The sequence below is a fragment of the Marmota monax genome, unplaced genomic scaffold, assembly GCF_021218885.2.
Source record: "Marmota monax isolate L192 unplaced genomic scaffold, Marmota_monax_Labrador192_F-V1.1 WCK01_AAM20220418_F8-fsc00009, whole genome shotgun sequence".
Taxonomy (NCBI): Eukaryota; Metazoa; Chordata; class Mammalia; order Rodentia; family Sciuridae; genus Marmota; species Marmota monax.
In genome coordinates, this window is record NW_026694710.1 from 26,627,957 (window position 1) to 26,647,198 (window position 19,242).

The 19,242-nt window shown below is 63.0% G+C and overlaps 1 long non-coding RNA gene across 1 annotated transcript; it reads left to right on the top strand.

The window, feature by feature from the left end:
• Positions 1-8,877: 8,877 nt before the first annotated feature.
• Positions 8,878-18,933, top strand: LOC124078702 (uncharacterized). The gene is made up of 3 exons (XR_006847019.2): positions 8,878-12,788; positions 13,212-13,387; positions 14,247-18,933. It is a non-coding gene; the product is annotated as an uncharacterized LOC124078702 (long non-coding RNA).
• The last annotated feature ends 309 nt before the right edge of the window (positions 18,934-19,242 follow it).

Sequence of the window (19,242 nt, forward strand, 5' to 3'; positions counted from 1 at the left end):
GTTAAACAAATAACCCGCCTGTCACAGAGTAGGCATCTCCTGGCTCCAGACATCAGCCCAGGGCGGGAGGGACCACCGCAGAGCACCCACTGTGGAAGGCTCCGCAGCACCGAGGAGTTCCCACAGTTCCCACGGGGCAGTGACAAACCCACACGTCACGTGGTCTCACCATGTGGGCAGGTGGGGAGTATCGAGGGACAAGGCCCTGAGAGAAGTCAGCGCACAGCTGCCCTAGACCAAGCCTGGACTCTAGAGGTGGCGCCCGAGATTGAAAGAGCAACCTGTGTCAGAACAAGCAGGCCATTCGGAACATGGAGAAAAACACCCACTAGAACCAAACCGAAACAGGAAGCAGGAAGCCACTGCCTCCAGGGCGGGTGGGAAAGGTGAATGTTTTCACAGTGGGCCTGGGGGAGTGACCTGGCTTCCTTGGTGGGGCTGGGCTCCCACCCAGGGTGCTCCACCCCTGAGCTGCAACCCCCGCCCTTTTATGTCTTAATTTTCCAAGTTGCTGAGGCTGGCCTTGAACTTGGGGTCCTCCTGCCTCAGCCCTCCAGGTAGCTTGGATCCCAGGCCTGTGCCACCGTGTCCAGCTTGACTTGGTTTTTTAAATTGCGTATGAAACATTGTTTCAATGAAACAGAAGTGTGCGAGGGAAGCGGCTCCCTTAGCAGCCCTAGACCCGGACAGGTACCTCCCTTCACAGCTTGGTGTGTGAGGGCAGGTCTTGACCCCATTCCCCACGGCCCCGTGCACCCTGGAGACAGCTGCTCCAGGCCTCATTCCCCCGTGCAGGGCCAGGCTGTGCCCAGCAAGAGCTGAGAAAGGAGATGTGCTGAGCTCTGCTGGTCCAGGCGTCCAGGAGCTCTGGCCGGACCAACCAGATGGAGCCAAGACGGCATCCAGGCCGAGGACAGAGCCCACCAGGGTCCGCAGGCAGAGCCGTGCACATCTGAGCCCACTGGCCCGAAGAAGAGACTCAGGTCACAGGTGTGCGTTAATGGACTCCAGTGTCCAGGCTCTGCAGGCCTCCCGTGTCCTTGTGACCCTGGCAGAGTCTGGGCTGGAGAGCATTGTGCTGATTGCTTCAAAATGGACTTTTCAGAAATGCCCTCTGGGGCCTGCCCCTGTGGAGGGAGAGTGCTGACCCAGAACCCTCAGGGCCTCTCCGGGCAAGGGAAGGAGCCCTTCCTCATTCTCAGCATGGACAGCAGGAACAGCTCGTCCCCAAGCCCTCCACTCATCCATTCCGCAGGCCCCTGGCCGGCCTGCCTGCCCCGCTGTCTGGGTGCCTATTGAGGCCCAGGCCCTATGCAGGGCGAGACCCTCTGCACCTGTGGACCCCACAGCACTCAGAGGCTCACTGAGCTCCCCTGCTGGCCATCAGAGCCAAGGAGCCCTCCCAGCAGAGGGGCTTCTCCCTGGGTGAATGACCTGGTGCCTGGCGTCCATCTGTCTCCCCAGGGTCCCAGCAATCCCCTGCCCACACTCAGAAGCTGCCACAGAGACACGCCACAGATGTTCCCAAGAAGACCCGGCCTAACCCTGGTCCTGCGTGCCCAAGTCTCAGAGGTGCCCATGGAGGGGCAGGACCCTCACAAAGTGGGAGGTGACCTCAGAGGATGGTGCGGCAGGCCTCCCACCAGAGTCTGGAGGTTCCTGATGGCCGAGCCAGGCCTCAGTATAGAGGGAGGGTCTGCAGGCAGCTGCCCTCTCCAGGTGTGGAGTTCCTTGGGCCATTGCCACAGAGCTTCTGTGGCCACCGAGGACAGGGACACTGAGACGACACACACTTACCTCACATCCTGCCCTGAGCACACCCAGAGCCGGTCCTCTCTGGACATACAGGGATCTACTCCACTGACCTGGGGCCCTGTCCCCACGCTCCCCGCACGGCCCTTGCTGCCTGCTCAGGGGTGGGGGAGACTGGCCATGTGTCTGGTCGTCCACTCCAACAAGAGCTGCAGAATACCCAAACCAGACTCTCAGGCCCCCTCTGGGCTGATCAGGGCCCTGGAGTGGGCAGGTTCAGCGTCCATCCTGTCTGTGTTCCACGTCATGACCACCCTGTCACTCAGAGTTCCCCAGAGAAGAAGGACAGCAGGAGAGTAGCCGTGGTGTGGCTGTGGAGAGAGACCCAGGGTGAGGAAGCGGCCCACGCCCCCACGGAGGCCAGTCCCAGTGTCCACCCACACGCTGGACGAGGCCTCCTCCCTGGGAGGACCATCTGTTTTGCCAGGTCCAGGGTTCAAATATTACCTTAGCCAGAAACAGACACACCCAGAAATAATTTTTAACTCAATATCTGGGCATCCTGTGGCCCAGTCAAGCTGACACAAAGAATCACCTGTCACAAGATGCAAGTGGAGTCCTGGGGGCGGGACCCAGCAAGCCCTCTAAGCGGTCACCACGCTGTCCCCATGCCTGGCCTCAGTGTGGAGGGAGGGTCTGCAGTGACCTTCCCTCATGTGTCACGTTCCAGCTCAACCTTCAAGACCAGCATCAGTACCACTCAGGGCGGCCTCTGCTGACACCCTGGGCTGAGCCAGTCCCCCTGCATGTTCCTGGCCTTGGGGGCTCCTCATTCAGAACAGGGTCCCCAAGCTGTCTCCCTGCCAGGGTCCCCAGACTCAGTGAGGCTGGACAGAGGCCGTGGCAGCAGCCCCTTCCTCACCTGAGTCCTCCCAGGTGGGTGAGTCCAACAGCAGCTGCTGCGCTTGGGCCACCTGAGGGCCACTGCCCCCTGGGCCGTGGCTCCGAGACTGGACGTACCTCTGGAATGTGAGCCCCTGTGGCCACTGCCCCCACCCCAGTCCCTGACTGCCATCGGGCACCTGGCTGGAGGACAGTGTGTGGAAGGCCCGTCCATCCCCAGAGGCCCGGGGGCCCCGACACCCACGTCCTCCCAGGACGGACCTACTGGGGAAGAGGAGCCCAGGAGGGACCTGGAGCTTCTCTCTAGGGCCACCTTGCCTGCCACCAGGCCCTCCCAGGAGACAGGAGGGCAGGAAAACACACCTGGCAGAATGAGGGCCTGTCACCTGGTCAGTGGCTGCTGACCCATCTGGGTTGTCCCCAAGCTTGGGAGCCACACGTAATGGGGGGCCCAGTGGGCGGGTCCACAGCAGCAACTGACCCCCACAGTGCTGCAGCCTGCAAGCTCGGGACCACGGGGTGGGCAGGGCACACTCCCTCCAGAGGCTGCCGTGGCCGCCGGGCATCCTGGTGTCCCTGGCTGTGGCCACACCCTCGGTCCTGCCCCCCCTGCCCTGGGCCCTCCCTGCATGTCCATCTTGTCTTCATGCACATTGTCTTGGATGCAGGGCTCACCCTGGGCCAGGGAGACCCACATCTGCAGAGACCCTACTTCAAGGTCAGCTTCTGAAGTTCTGGGTGGACATGAATGGGGGGGACACTACTCATCCTGGACGCAGCGGGAGGCTGTCAGCTGACCACCCTGCTGGAAGCTGGGTAGAAATCCTCTCTTAATGAGGCACTGAGTTGCCCCTCTTGCCCCCCCCACAGGCCCCTGGGCTTCCACCCCTGAGCAGGAGGTCCGAGGGAGTGAGGGCAGCCCTGTTACTGTCTCCGCTCTGGGGTCAGGGTGCCCTCCCAGGCACACCCAGGCCTCCACTCCATCCAGAATCTACCTGCATCTCAAAAGACCACCCCAACCCAGCACCTGCCGCCTGGACACAGCACCCGGTTAGCTCTGTCCTGTCTCCTCGGGAGGTGGCTGAGTGTCCGGCACTGCCACAGGCCAGCTCAGCCTGGGCTGCCGTGACTTCCTGAGCTGCCCCTTCCTGCTCAACACCGTCATGGACAGAGAGCACTGGCCGCAAGAGGCTCTGCAGGCTGGAGGACCAGGAGCGGCCCTCTTTCCTGGGAGTTACAGGGGTGTGGAGGGCGTAGGTCCTCTCCTGGTGCCGTGCATCTGCCTGGCCTTGTCACCATGCCCCTTTCAGAAGCAGAAGCCACAGTTACAGCTCGGAGAGTGAGATGGCCAGGCCTGGCTATGCCTCCTCAGACCAGCTCCCCCTGTGAGTGTGTGTGTGTGTGTGTGTGTGCACATGTCCCCGTGCTGTGGCAGGGAGTGTGTGTGTGTGAGTGTGCACTGTGATGCATGCTGTGTGTGAGTGTGGCATTTTGTGTGTGCATGGTGCACAGCGGCACCGGCCCTCTGGATGCTGGACTCAAGGCTGGTCTTGCCCAGACCAGAGGGGAGGGGTGCAGGCCCCAGGCAGGCCCAGTGCGGTCTAAATGCTGTCTTGGGAAGGTCACCTGAGCTCATCCTCTTATTTGATGGTTATTGGTCACCAGCCAGCATCGAGCCACAGAGCGTGCCACCCAGAACCTTCCAGCCTGCCCAGGGCTCTGCTGGGGTGGGCTACAGCCAGGACAGCGGTGCTGCTGTGTGAGGGGCTGCTTCCAGACAGCAGGGTGCTCTGGGGGGGGCGAGCCCGGCTCTGGAAGAACGAGCTGGACAGCAAGTCCACTGCAGGTCGGCTGTACCAGGGAGGCTGAGCAGGAGTCAGCCTGGACACCCGTCTCCTGGACCTGCTGCTACCATAGAGGGTCCGCTGCTGGCCAGCAGGCTGTGGCCATGTGGCCTGGGGCTAACCTGCCCTCTACCCAGAATCCCCAGGTCCTTCCACCAAGTCCAGACCCTGGCCAAGGGCCTGTCTGTCTCCTGTACAGGATGGGGATTCCAGGCACAGCTTGCCTGCATGCCTCCAGCCCTGGCAGCCCATGGGGACAGTGGCTCCCCAGGAACGCACCCCTTGCCCTGCTCCCTGTCTCCCTGACCCCCTCCCTGCCTCTCTTGTGCTGTCCTGAGACTGTGGCTCCCGGATGAGCCCTCAGCACCCACTGCTTGCTTTATGGAGAGCTCAGCCAAGACTAGGGCAGAGGGCAGGGGCAGGTGCTCCATCCCAGGGAACAGGTGGCCCAGCTCCGTGCAGACAGCAGGACATCCTGCAGGGAAACCCCTGGATGGACAGGGCCTCCCGGATGCAGGAACGGGCCCAGGCATGGGGTCAGCCACCCTAGGTCAAGTCCTGGCTCGGCCATTTCGGAGCTCAGTCTGGCACCTCCAAAATCTCCTGTTGCCCTCAGCATGGGGACGGGGGTCAGTGATCCAGTGACACCACTGCTCAGGGTCACTTGGCAGTGGGAGGTGCCACCTCAGCAGCAAGGCCCATGGGTCCGGCCTCCTGCCTTCTAACTGACTCCTGCCTCCACGGGCCCCGTCCAGGAGCTGCGGGTTCACCAGCCCTGACGGGGGTCCACCTAGAGCAAGGGACCGGCCACACCACCCTTCCCCACAGCTGCGCCCAGCGTTTCTTCTGAAACTCTCCAGAGACTCGAGGCCAGTTGTTCCTGGCTGCCAGGGCCTGAGTCCGGCCAGGCCGCCCCCCGCCAGCTCCTGTGAGATTATCATTTCAGGAAACCACCTTTTTTTTTTTTTAAACAAGGTTAGTGAACTGGAAAGTGTGGAGTTCAAGTCTGGGTCAAAATAACCAAAATAACCAGCTAGGGATTCGAGGTGGGCTCACAGATCCAGGGGAGTTGCTCACCCGTCACCCTCACGTGTGTGCACACGCGCACACACACACGCACAAACACACACACACACACACACAGCTCCAGACTCCCGGCCTCCCCAGGACACAGGAGGGGACAGAGCTGAGGAGCCGGGAGCAGGGGCTGTCGCAGCCAAGCGTGTCTGGTGCTTGCTGTGCCTCTGGGCCTCTCTGCACCCTACAGCGGCGGCTGCGCCCTTTGCCAACGGCCAGGGGAGCCAGGGTCTGTGCCCGAGCACACCAACCCTTCCTGGTGTAGTCAGGGCAACTGGGCTCAGCAGGGCAAGGGCTGGGTCTACAGGAGGGCGAGCCTTACTGTGGCGAAGACTCTCACCTGCATCAGGGGTGGCAACTGTTCCCCAGGACTGGGCTGTGGGTGCCCAGACAGCCGGCGGGTATTTTTCTGGGTGTGTCTCCGCGAGACCGACACGCAAGTTGGTGGAGTGAGTAAAGTGGACGGCCCTCCCCAGAGTGGACAGGCCACATGCTGTCAGCCAAAGTCAAATAGAACCGAAAGCCGAGTGGGATCTTGCCCGAGTGCGGAGCGGGGACTGCAGCTTGTGCCTGCAGCTGTCCTGGGCCTGCTCCCCTGCAGACCCTGGGCCCTGGCGGCCTCTGGGATCACGTGAGCCAGTCCTCATCACTGGTCTTGTCCTGTGTCACGGACACGTCCTTCCTACTGTACTATAACCAGGCGGACACAGCCCTTCCTCAGGGGCTCCCAGCATGCCCCAGCTGCGGCGCCCAGCACTTTGCCTGCGTTGACTCACATCCCAGTGCCACTGGTCTGCAGCTTACATGTAGGCAGGGGGTGACGACTGTCCCCGTGGTCACACTTAGCAAGCGGAGAAGCTGGGGTTGGAGCCTGGCCTGGGCAGGCACTGCAGCCTGCACTCTTGACCCCACCCTCATGCGGCCCTGAGCCACTGTCCTCAAGGCCAGGCCTGGCTGGTCCTACTACCTCCGTGTGGGTGGGCTGGAGTAGCAGGTCCGGGGAGAGGCCCCGCGCCAACACCCAGGCTGGCCTCCTAAGGACCTCTCAAGACCAGAGCCTGGCTGAGCTGACACACAAAACTGACCAGCAGAGTGGGGGGGGGGGACCAGCAGGCTTGGAACTGGGTCCTAACTTCCAGGACCAGCCTCAGTGTTCATACAAGTTGGAGATGACTTCACTCGAGCTGGCCTCAGGCCCCTGTCAGCAGAGGGGGACCCTGTTCCTCAGTAGATCACCCCGAGCGTCTGCCCTGTGCTGGGGAATGAGAGGAAAGACCTCGTGCCTAAGCTGTCTGGAGGGCCCTCTGGGTCTTGCTGGGCACACCAGGACAGAGACTATACACCAGCTGTGGGAGGGACAGGGTAGTGGAGGGGACAGGGCACTGTGCCAAAGAAAGACAGTCTGCCCCAGTCAGCCTCCCGTGGCGTTCCCAGAGGGGGCCCTGACTTTGTCCTCTCTCCCTGCCACCTGTCCCAGTTTGGGGATGGGGAGGGCTTTGTTCTTTTTTTAATATTTATTTTTTAGGTGGATACAACATCTTTATTTTATTTTTATGTGGTGCTGAGGATCGAACCCAGGGCCCCGCACATGCTAGGTGAGCGCTCTACCGCTGAGCCACAGCCCCAGCTCGAGGGCTTTGTTCTTAACCACAAATATGACCACATAATTTCCCAGATGGCCAAGGAAAACTCCAAAGGCCCCAGCACGACTTTCAGGAACACTGATGACAGCATTAGCCTGAGCTTGCCAGGAGCCCACTCCCCAGTTCCCAGGACGGCCACAGTGGGAGGCACACGTTCTTGGACACTGCTTGCTGTTGTGGGTGAGAGTATGTGAGACTCCTACTCACACACACACCCAGCCTCACTTCCCCACCAGCTGATAGCCCCTACTCCAAGCACTGTGAGAGGGAGTGGCCTGAAAGCCCAGGATTCCCATCCACCACCACTCATCCAGCCATTCATCTACCCACCCACCCATCCATCCACTTACTCACCCATCCACCCATCCACCCACCCATCCACCCATCCATTGTTCTATCTACCCATCCATCCATCCACTTGTCAACTCATCTACCCATCCATCTGTCCATCTACCCATCTACCCATCCACCCATCCACCCATCCATCCATCCATCCATGCATCCACCCATCCACTCATCAAATTATCTACACATCCATTCATCCATCTATCCTTGCACCCACCCATCCATCCATCCATCCATCCACCCATCCATCCATCCACCCATCCATCCATCCACCCATCCACCCATCTATCCCTCCATCTACCCATCCACTTATCCACCCATCAACTCATCTATCCATCTACCCACCCACCCATCAGTCCACTGAACACTCATGTCCAGGCCTCCTGCTCTAGGATAGGCCCTCCCAGGCTCTGGGGAAACTGGAAAGAATCAGCTCAGGCCCTGCCTCCATCCTGAGCTGGAAGGCAAGGACCACAAACTGGAAACTCAGTCCACATGCCGGAGGGGTAGCACGTGGCAAGGACAGCCATGCTGGAGCCCAGCGGGGTGTCTATGGTCTCCTCCACCTCTGCTGCAGAGTCTGTTCTGTCCTCTTCCTCACCAGAACAAAGCACGCCCAGGCCCTGGTGGGAGGCCAGCTCTGCAGGGAAACTGCACCCTGTGGCCAGTCACACGTGGGACACCTCGCGGCACTGCAGCCTCCACGGCCAAGGCTTCTCCAACATTCATTTCCTTCCTCTTCCTCACAGTCCCAAGTCACTGTGGAGGGGGCTGCAGAGGAGATTCTGGGGGAGGGCAGCCCCTCCTCCAAGATCCGGATCCCAGGGAGTGGAAGCAGGCCGTGCAGGCCAGGCCCAGGGAAGAACTGGCCCCCGTGGGGCTGCAGTGGGATGGTAAGCCCTGGAGCTGCCAGCAAGTGGCACAGCAGGCTCAGGCCAGCAGGGCGAGCATGTGGCCCTAGACACATCTGGCCTGTGACCCTGGTGGCCATCACCAGCATCCTGGTGGTTCAGCAGGCTGAACCTACTTCAGCCCAATGGCTACCATTGTGGCTGCAGTCTCAGCAGCAGAGAAGGCGGAAACTCTGCTGCCTGCCCTCCCCCCAGCCTCCCCCAGTCTCCCCCAGCCTCGGGAGGAGAGCTGGCCAGATGCCTTTCCAACCTGACCTCCCATCCGCCCTCCCTGCAAGGCAGAAACCCAAGGCCTCCTCCACTCCCCCACGGTGCTGAGCCAGCAAATTCCAGGGAGAGGGGAGGGGTGACCCCGGAAACTTGGAGGCTGCAGAAAGCTGGATGGGCTCAGGTTCCCCGGGACCAGGAGGGAGCCCAGCCAGGAGGTGCAGAGCAGGCCGCTCCAAGGGGCACCAGGTGAAGAGGCCTTGGGAGACCACAGCAGTCTCCAGGGTCTCCCCCATTCTTGGCTCAAGGTGCCCTTCCAGAGCTGGCCCTCAGTGCCAGGGTGCCGGTTCTAGGTGGGGCTCCTAGAAGCAGTAATGACGACCCGAGGTACCCGAGTGCAGGCATAGGGGGGACCTGTTTCCAGATGGCTCTGCACAGACAGCCTGTGTGGAGAGCCACCGTTACCAGCCACAATGCCCACGGGACTTGCTCTTGCTTCTGAGGGAAGGCCATGGTCCTCTGGGCAGCTGCAGCCATGCCCGAGCCCGGCCAACGCTGGGTTCACAGCAGACTTTGCCCCCAGCCGCCGCGTTGGCTGAGAGGTTCCCGGGCACCAAAGTTGGAGGCTGCCCCACACTCACCGTCCCCCTTCCCTTCCCACCGTCACCCCTGCACCAGCATCCGAAGTCCCCCGCCCACCATCTCCCGCCCCTGCATCACGCCAGTGCTGCCCCCAGAGTCTCTGGCACTTGTGACCCTGGCGTGGCAGCTGCCCCCCGGCATAGCCACCCGCCACAGCTCGAGGAGGAAGGGACCGACAAGCAGGACCCGGAGCCCCGTTCTCCTCCACCTTCAGACCGCGGCAGGAGGGAGCCCCGGCCTGGAGGAGCAGGGTGACGCAGGAGTCCTGGTGCGCTGAGAATTCAGGTGGGGCCCTGGGAGGGCGGGGGCGCAGCCTCTGCAGCAGGGAGCAGGGAGGGGGCCCGAGGGAGCTGAACCCGTGAGACCTGCACTGGCCCCTCCTGGGCGGGGCGGAGAGGGCAGCGGGCTCCTCACTGCGGGGCCTCTGCAGGGAGGGGCCACTCGCAGGACCCACCCAGCACTGCTTCACAGGGCACAAAGGAGGGGAGTTGCCCACCACCCTCTGCCCCAAGGTCCCACCATGGGTACTGACCCTGCGCCCTCCAGCCTGCCCCTGGCCCATTTCTCATGATATGAGCAGGGTGTTGGACTGTGCCCAAGTGGAGGGCCGCTGGCACAGTGGGGGCAGCAGAGAGGAAGGAGCAACTCAGGGGCAGGGAGGGCACATGGCACGGGGTCCAGCACACTGCAAACCCAGGAGCCCCAACAGAGGAGAGGCTCGTCATGTGCAGGCTGAGCGTCCCTGGGGGAGCTGCCCTGCCTCTCTGAGCCTCCCCTCCAGAGCCCCACAGAACCCTCTTGCGGAGGTAGATCCATTTCCGGTGGCTGCTGTGACAAATCAAAACCAAACCAGAGGCTTGGAACAGCGCACGCAAGTTTATTCCCTCCCTGCCTGGAGCCCAAAGTCCGGATTCGCCCCCACGGGCTCTGGGCCCCTGGGTCCTTGCCCAAGGCTCCCCTTGATCACATCTGCAAGACCCTCTTTCTACACAGTCTCTGGTTGGTGTGTCCCTGCAGGCACAGGAAGCAGGACGCCCTGGACCTGAGCTGGGACTTGGGAGGGCACTCCACAGGAGGGACGGGGTCGTTTCTCTGGACTAAGGGCTCTTGGGAAGCCTCTTCCTGACAGAGGAGGCTGAGACCCCCTAAAGACGGTGGCGTGTACTGAGGGACAGTGCTATGAGGACAGAAGGACCAGGCCAGCGCTTCGGGATGGACACATGTCCCAGCCCTGCAGCCCCCGCAGTCCCAGTGAGAACCAGCAGGGCTATGTGGCATGGGCAGGAGTGGCCAAGGTCACGAGGCCCCGCCTGACCTGGACACACTGGCACGTGCTGGGTGCTGCTGCAGGTGACCGGTTCGCTGTCCAGGCGGCGTCTGTTCCCGGCCAGCTGCTGGCTCCCCTCCCCCAGGTCTTTGGGGTCTTTTTCTGACTGAGAGGAGGGCCGGGTCCCAGCAGGCTCTGTCCCCCATCCCACCGCCCAGTGGTGTTGGACTTGCTCACACAGGTGCAGGCTGGAGATGCCCTGGAACACGGCCCTCACCTCCTGGCCTGGCTGGACACACTGGGCTCGCCGCCCCTCTCTAGGCCCACGGGCCTTGCTCTCTTGGGCTCTGAGGTCCTCTCCTGCAAAGCGAGGCCCACTGCAGTTCCAGCAGGGGCAGCTCGGCCGAGGACGGAGTGAGGTAATGCGTGTGGAAGTTTCTGGAACGGCATCAGGCACAGGGCAGGTGCCATGGGGGTCTGCCCTCTGGGTTACCCTGAAGGGGACAGGACCGTGCAGAATCTGGGGCGGGTGGCACGTCAGACACAGGGAGGGGCCAGGAGGAGGCCGGGGAGAGAGGCCAGCAGGCCCAGAGGTGAGGCCCTCAGCACTGGACCTGCAGCCCAGGTGGAGGTGCAGCCAAGGATGGGCAAGGGGAGGCCGGAAGTGGTTGGGCAGTGGGGCACTGCGGGGACCTGTGACTGTCCAGACGTGCCCAGGCCGCCCCTCCTGTGCCCACCAGCACCTCTCCTCACCCACACTCCTCCTCCCCGGGCCCGGGCTGCGGCTGCGCGGGCTTCCTGGGTGCTGGGGTCTGCTCCGTAGACAATGATCTTGGCCAGGCTTCTTTGTGCAGGACCTGGGTGCCCTCGCTGTCCTGCCGCAGCCTCCTTCCTCGAGACTCTCCCTTGGATGGTCCTGAGTGTGTAGCTGAGGTTAAGGCTTCCACACAACCTGCAGGGGTTCGAGACCCCTCCCATCCGGCTCTGCCGGGTCTGGGTGGGCTGGACACGCCATTTCCATGAGGAGGGACGGTGAAGAGGAGAGGGGCCCACAGGGAGCCCTCCCCAGAGCCTGGGGTGCAGGGCCGTGAGCACGCTTTCCCTCACGGATCTGCCGCATTCTAGGGGTGAGTGCTGGTATCTTCCCTACTTCAGAGTTGAGGAAAAGGAGGCTCCGAGAGGTCAAGCCACACAACCAAGGTCACACAGCTCAGAAGCACAGAGCAGAGACTGAAGTCCTAGTCCCTCTCTGGGTCTGGTCAGCTCTTTCTCCATCATGTGAGGGAGGAAGGGGCTGGAGACAACACTGAAGCATCCTGGGGGTCCGATGAAGCTCTGTAACTGGGTTAGGAAATAGTTCTCAGTCGATGCCTGGGTGGGGACGTGGCTGAACAGAAATCCAGTCAGGACAGTCCGGGGCTGCCTCTGGTGTCCTCCTGCATAGGAACACGCAGCATCCGTGCAGCCAGGCCGGTGTCTGGGCACGAGTCCCCACCACCACCTGCAGGAGCTGTTCCCCGCTGCGCGCCAGGGTCTGGGTGGGAGAACATGGCGCTGTCGTCTGTTACCTCATCTCAGGTCACGGCTGCCCTCACAGCCCAGCCAGAGCAGCCCCGACCAGAGACCCGGGCTGCTGTGACGCTCAGCTCCTGGTCCCCAAAGTCCATCCAAACCCAGGGAGGCAGCGGAAGGGCTCCTTTCACCCTCCAGTCCCCTCGCCTGCACTGTGGTGGGGTCACTTGGCCAGGCCACATGATTGAGTGGCCCTGACCACACTGCCCTGCCGCACCTGCACCAGCCCAGCACGAGGCCCAGATGGGGCCTCAGCTCCTCCTTGAAGATTCACACGGCAGAAGAAAACTCGAGGACCCCCGGCAACGGCTTGCATGAGTCGGAACTCCCCCTCTGGCCTCCTCTGGACAAACCCTGTTTCCATTCCAGAGTTCAACCATCCCCAGGACCCGCCCCGACCTGGCCCATGGCTGATTGCCCGTGAGCCTCGCAGCCACTCGCACACGTGCAGAGCGCCTCCTCCTGCGGCGTCCGGTGTTGGTTAGGATCCTCGGGGCTCACCACTTAATGCTCATCTCTGAGGCCTTGACCTTGATGTCGTTCCCGCACATGTGAGCTCAGGAGCCCTGGTCACCTGTGAGCCTGTTAGGGAACCTGGGGCCTGAACAGGTGTGGGACGCAACAGGTGGGTGTCCAGGGAATCCTCACGGTGATGGGCGTGTGGGTGGGCAGCGGGGAGGAAGGTAGATGGTAGGCAGCCAGGTGGGTAGTGGGTGCATGATGGGTGGGTGGGTGGGTGGCTCTTTGAATGATCATGGAAGGCTGGGAAGTGGCTGTGGTGACTAACTGTAAAGGAGGGTGCATGCGTGGGTGGAGGACCGTGGGTGAGGGAATGGTGCATGGAAGATGGCATAGGTGGGGCTGGGGGCTGGGGGCTGGGGGCTGGGGTGGATAGGTGGATGGACGAGAGACGGGTGGCGGCCTGGAGACAGAGCGTGCTGGATGGGGTGGGTGATTGGGTCAGGGCAAGTGGATAGAAAGGCACATGGACTGGGGGTGTGGGTCGGGTAGGGCAAGAACTTACGGAAGCCTTTCTAATTTTCAAAAGTAAAGGAAGATGCCGTGGGACCCAAGACAAGGGGAGAACCTAGACCCCGGACCGACGAGAGTGGAGCGGACACTTGGCATCCCAAGCGAGCCTCTGAGGAGGGGCCCATGAGGGGCCACACCTTCAGCCCGGTCAGCTGCCCCAGCTGGCTGGGGGGCAGAGCAGTGGAGCCTCTGGTGAGAGCCGCGGCACGTCCCCTGCCTCTGCTTCTAGGGAGCACAGACAGCCCTGGAGGCCCCAGGTCAGGCTGGATCAATCAATAACAGAGACCCGGGTCAGGCTGGTCAATCCCCAGGCCCCTTGGGAACAGAGAGGGTGCTGGAGTGAGCCTGGGAGGGCCTGGCTCTGTGGGCCCACAGGGGACCCCTGGCCTGGCCCCACTGCGGGAGGTTCACCTGCCTGCTGACAGCAGATGGTGCAGACCGACCGTCCCCATTATAAAATAGAGAAAATGGAGTCCCAGGAGGGGAAGTGTGCCCGGGTCCTGTCTCCCCCAGGGCCAGAGCGGCCAGCCTCTGACCACCCTTGCTCTTCGCAGCAATGGTCCTGGGAGGAAATGGGCTTGAGGCGGGGGCAAGTATCGCTCCCCTGGCCTCCCGTACTTCCCGTGGCCGCCAGGCTATATTTCAGGACAGGGGAGGGGGCCACAGGCTCCCCAAGGGCCACTGCTCACTCCAATCATCTGAAGGTTCCTGCCTCACGGCGCAGCCCAACACAGGACAGCGGGGGGTGGGGTGCATGGGGGGGCTGCGGGGGGCTGTGCGGGTGGGGGGTGGGTGAGTGGAGGGGTGCATGGGGGGGCTGCGTGGGGGGGTGAGGAGGGATGCATGGGTAGGGGGTGCGTGGGTGGGGTGTGTGGGTGGAGGTGCGTGAGTGAGGGGTGCGTGGGTGAGGGGTGCGTGGGTGAGGGGTGGGGGGGTGCGTGGGTGGGGGCGGGGCAGGGACCAGGTGGAGAGAACCTGGACCTGGGGCCAGGCTGGGTGCAAGGTCCCGGCGTCTCCATGCTCTAAATAAAGGGCACAATTTAAAAACCAGGTGCAGAGCCCCTGTGTGCCCATCGTGCCTGGCTCAGGAGTCCCATGTCTGCTGATCCAGCTGGCACTCACCCTCTGGGCACCAAGGACAAGAGCTGAGCGGGTGAGGAGACCACCTCCCCTCCAAGGCCAAGGCTTGGCTCTCACCCAAAACACCCCGGTCGGCTGCGGCCATAGCTCCCTGTGCCGTGCTCCTGCCCGGAGCCCTCCTGCCCCTCCCAGCACCCTCCCCACCCTCAGTATTCCAAGTGCTGGATCCTGGGGCCTCTGCGTGCCCCCGAGAGATGATGAGCAAGGAGTGGACCTGAGCCCCAGTCCAGCAGGCTGGGGGACTGTCCAGGAGGGTCTGAAAGCCTGGGGGGCGAGGCAGGTCCTCAGCACCATCGCAGGAGCAGGGAGCTTGCAGGGAGCAGAGGCCAGGGCCCTGGGCCACCTGCAGGAGGGCAGAGGACAGGAGCCAGAGAAGAGCTTGGGAAGGAGGGGCAGGGGCTGTGGGACAAGGGAGGGTCTCTGCAGATGCCCGGGGAACAGGGGAGCGGAGGTCTCGTACCTGTGGCACGTCATCTGGGTCCTGGTGGGCTGGCGGGTTCCCGAGCCCAGGAGCCCCCTTCAGAAGGCAGCGGGCACAGAGCCGAGCCCTCTGGGAAGGAAGGCCCAGGAAGACGACCAGGACACCCTGAAGTTCTGGCAGAACCATGCCACCAGCCTCTGCCCCTGCCACCTCCTCCCACCCCGTCCCTGGTGACCGCTGGCACCCTGGGTTCTTGGGTCACGTTCCGCTCGGCTCAGGAAGCTCCACTTTCCAGGTTCGGAGTCTGAGACCAGGGCCCGGCAGGGCTGGCCCAATTCAGAGCTGCCCAGAGGCAGCGGGACCAGAGGATGTGTGGGTGCTCGGCAGGGCTGGTGGGCATGAGGGGAGGCTTGGTCTCTCAGAGCCAGTATGACCGGCCCTGAGGAGGGGGTGTGGCCTAGACCCTGGCCTCCCACTGCTGTCCATGCTAGACAGCCAGTGTCCTGCAGGACAGCCACGCTGTGACCCCTGCTCTCCAGGTCAGGCTGAAGTCTGCCTGCAGGTACTTCCTGTCCCCTGGCCCTGGCCTGTCCCTGACACCGGCTGCTTCAGTTTGAACTTCCTGCGGGGTAAGCAGATTTGCTAACCACAGGTTTCTCCAATTTCTTTGAAAAGAAGAAGAAAAAAAGAAACTCATGTTCCGGAGCCTTATCTTCCTTCCCGATCAATTGAGGCAGCCAGGCCTGGCTGAGGCCCAGGTCCTGCTGGACAGCAGATCCCAGCGGCTCTCACCGCCAGACAGGCCCCGGGGAGGCTCGGGTGTCCAGCATGGGGAGCCACTCCTGCTCAGGGTCACCTGCTGGCTTTCCCTGCCAGGACCAGGTGGCCTTGCCAAGCAGCCGGGAGGGAGTCCAGCCCAGTTAGTGGGCTCCAGCCACTGTCTACACCGTGCCTCCCCAGTGTAGACAGTAGTGTTCGTGTGTCCAGGGGGCAGTGAGCAGCTGCATCCAGGAGGCTCGGCAGCCCCGCTGGCCCCACACCCACGCTCCGTCCCTGTGAGTGAAGGTGATGAGGAGGGACCCAGGCTGCCCTCAGCGAGGCCGGCTTCCCCCGACCTGTGCCCTGGGGTTGAAAGCCATTTCCTGCAGCCTTGCTCGAGGTCCGGCAGGGCCATGTGTGCCGGGCCCTGGGGGTGTCTGCCTAGGAACAGGGGGCTGAGGCAAAGGCAAGGACCCCTACCTGAGAGCAGTCGTCTGGCCACCCTCAGGTGGAGGGGAGGGGACAGTGAGCACTCACGGTGACTTGGTTGGCACCAGGCTGTGGCCACGCCCTCCCGGTACCGCCCCACAAGGGTCTTCAGGGCCCGTGAGCACAGCATCCCACAGACAGAACACTGAGGCTCGGCAGGGTGGCTGTCCCACCACGGGCTGCTGGGCCTTATGGGGTCCTTGTCCCCAGGGGGTCTCTGGGACACTTAACGAGGCTTTCCCGTGCAGCCCGGGATGGGCTCACTTGGCCTCCTTCCAGATCACTTGGCCCTGGGACCTGGTGGAGCCTTGTCAGTTGGGCCCCTCCTGTCCCACTGCCCCCAGGATGTCCACCCAGGCCCACCCTGCCCTGTCCTACCCCACCCCTCCTCCAGCTCCTGTCCACCCCACACAGGGAGGGAACCTGCCCGAGCTGCTGCCGTCACCCACCAGGGTGCTGCCGTAGCCAGTCTAGAGCAGTGTCCCAGGCCCCTGGCCATCACAGTCAGCCCCTTCTCAGCAGGTGGGCTCTGCCCCTGGGCCTCCCCTGCTGACCTCTGAGGGGCCCACATGCCCTGCTGGCTCCTCCCACATCAGGGTGCAGGTTCCCAGGGGACCCGGGCCTCACCTTGCCTCTGCAGCCCCACAGAACACGGGGACACAGGCAGCAAAGGACACACTGCCACCCACGTCCCTGGCTCTCCACTGCCCGCTCAGGCTGCCCCAGAGACCTCACCCCCAGGGACAGATGGGCAGAGGCCTCCTCCCTGCATCCAGGAAAACCCCAACTGGAGGTGCCGAGCGAAGGGGGCAGAAGGCCTCAGGCACCCCCACCCTGCCCTGCCCCGCGGCCTCCATCACCTGGTTTCTGAAGGCTGCTTTGGCCTCCGGGGATGGCTGGGCCTCGCCAAGGCAGGCTGGAGTCGGGTCCCCTTGGGTTGGCCCTGTGGCCCAGTCTCTCTGTGGGCGACCGATCACAGCACCCCTCAGGCTGGCTGGGCTGATGGAGGCAGCCCTGCCCTGCAGTGTAGCTCCACGCCTCCCAGGGCCACTGGCTGTCATTGTCACCAGGATCCCCACTATCCCAGGGACACAGATGCCCAGTAAACACACAGCCACCTCCGTCCACTCCCCCCACCTGTGGGAAGGTGGTTCTGCCACGTTGTTTCCCCAGAATTCTCCCGATACCCTCAGAGTTCACACAGGTCTTGCAGGCCGCGCTGGGGCCTCACCTGGCAGGTCCAGACCCGAGGGCCGGTGAGGGCAGCATGGGCTGGGGCCTCCTGCAGAGGCCCCAGCGAGGGCCAGAGCAGCCCCAAGCTCCTCTCTGCGGAGCCCTGCACGCCAGCCCTTCCAGGAAAGGTGTGAGAGGAGGTGCACAAGAGAGCAGTGTGTGGAGCAGCCTCCTGTCCAGCACACGCCCTCCGCCCCCACCCGCCAGCCTCAGCTAGCGATGGGTGCAGAGCAGAGCTCTCAGGGGGAAGGGCGGCCTACGGGCAGAGCACATGAGGACAGGAGGACACTCACGGCTCTCCACCGGGGAGCAGCTTGGAGTGTGCCACCGGGAACGTGGCAGAATCAGGCCACCAGCTCCGGCCCTGCCACCTCCTCCCACCCCGTCCCTGGTGACCGCTGGCACCCTGGGTTCTTGGATCACTTCAGCTCTGCCAGGGGTGCCCAAAGCCCCTGAGAGAGTGCTCCTGGGACACACATCCGGGATGCTTCCCGGCGGGGGCCAGCAGATGCGGGGAGGGCACGTTCTGACCGGGGGCACAGCAGGGCAGGAGAGCCATGGCAGATCAGGCCAGGGTTACTTCCAGACCTGTCCCCAGCCCTGACCTCCAGGGCCGCTGTGCTGGGAGGGACCCAAGCTGTGACCTCAGGCGTCAAGTGGGCAGAGACTCCCTCACCAGGGACACACCCCGAGGCGCGTGGAGGCACTGGCCCCAAAGGGCACGATCCGCCCGCCAGGAGGAGGCTGGAGCCCAAGGCTGCTCCAGAAATCCCTCAGAGAGGCCATGGCTGCCAGGGCAGCTGCAGAGCCCTGAGAACCCGCGGAGGACAGGGTCCTGGACACACGCAGGACAGAGCCACATGCTCTGCTAAGGGAGAGAGGCGGGTGTGCAGGACGGAAGCGCCAGGGTGAGCGCCAGGGTGAGCACGGGGTCCCGGGGGAAGGAAGGGCCTGGGGAGGCCGAGTGTGAGGACGCCCCTGGGCCAGCTCCTTGGGACGGAGACAGGCAGTGACGGGAGGTCCTGGGGCAGGCCAGGTGGGTGGGCTGTGCGGAGGGAGGAGGCCTGAGCAATGGGGTCTGGAGTCGGGAGCCTTCCAGGGTTGGGCCGAGTGGCCAAGGAAGCAGAGGGGACAGAGGCCGGGGGAACAGGGCTGGGCGCGTCCCAGTTCTTGGTTTTCGTCTTTGTTTTTACTGAGGTGAAACCTACATGATGTGAGCCATTTTAATTTTTTAAATTTATTTCTTGCGGTTCTGCCACCAAGCTGCACCTCATCCTCACGGTCCCCCACATTACAGTGCAGTGCCCAGCGGCATTGCATGCCTTCTTGGGGCTGTAGAGCCACACCCCTGTCCCCTCCACAGCCCTCACCTCCCTGAAGGGACACCCCTTCCCCTCTGGGCAGTCCCTCTACCACCTGGCCTGTGACCACGGCTCTGGGTCCTGTCTGCAGACTCACTGTTCTAGACATTTCATAAAGGTGAACTCACACAGCAGCTGGCCTCTGTGACTGGCTTAGTCCCCTCAGCAAAGTGTCCTCAAGCTGCATCCACGTTGTCACAGAAGTCAGAATTCCACTCCTTTTTAGGGCTGAATACTTTTCCATTGTATAAATGGGCCACGCTTTTCCGTCGCCTGTCCATGGGCACCCAGTTGTTCCGTAGCGGTAATTGGGAATAAAGTTCCATGAGCCTGGATGATCACCTGGCTGTTTAGATTCCTGAGAACAGAACGCTGAGCGGAAGAGGGTTTCACAGATGGCAGGAAGACCGTTTGTCGGGGGGTGAGAAGGTTGAGGAGGGAGGATCCCAGTGCGGCAGAGAGGACTTGGATCAAGAGCCCCATGAGTGTGGGGCCAGGCTGGGGACCAGGGCCGGTGGTCAGGGTCCAGGGGCTAAGGTAGTGAGGATGGGCAGGAGGTTGAGCACCTGTCCCAGCCTCCCCTGGGCTACCATCTGGGCCGGGGAGGCTCCCACCCCAGGGCTGCTGGCAGGATCTGGCCAAAG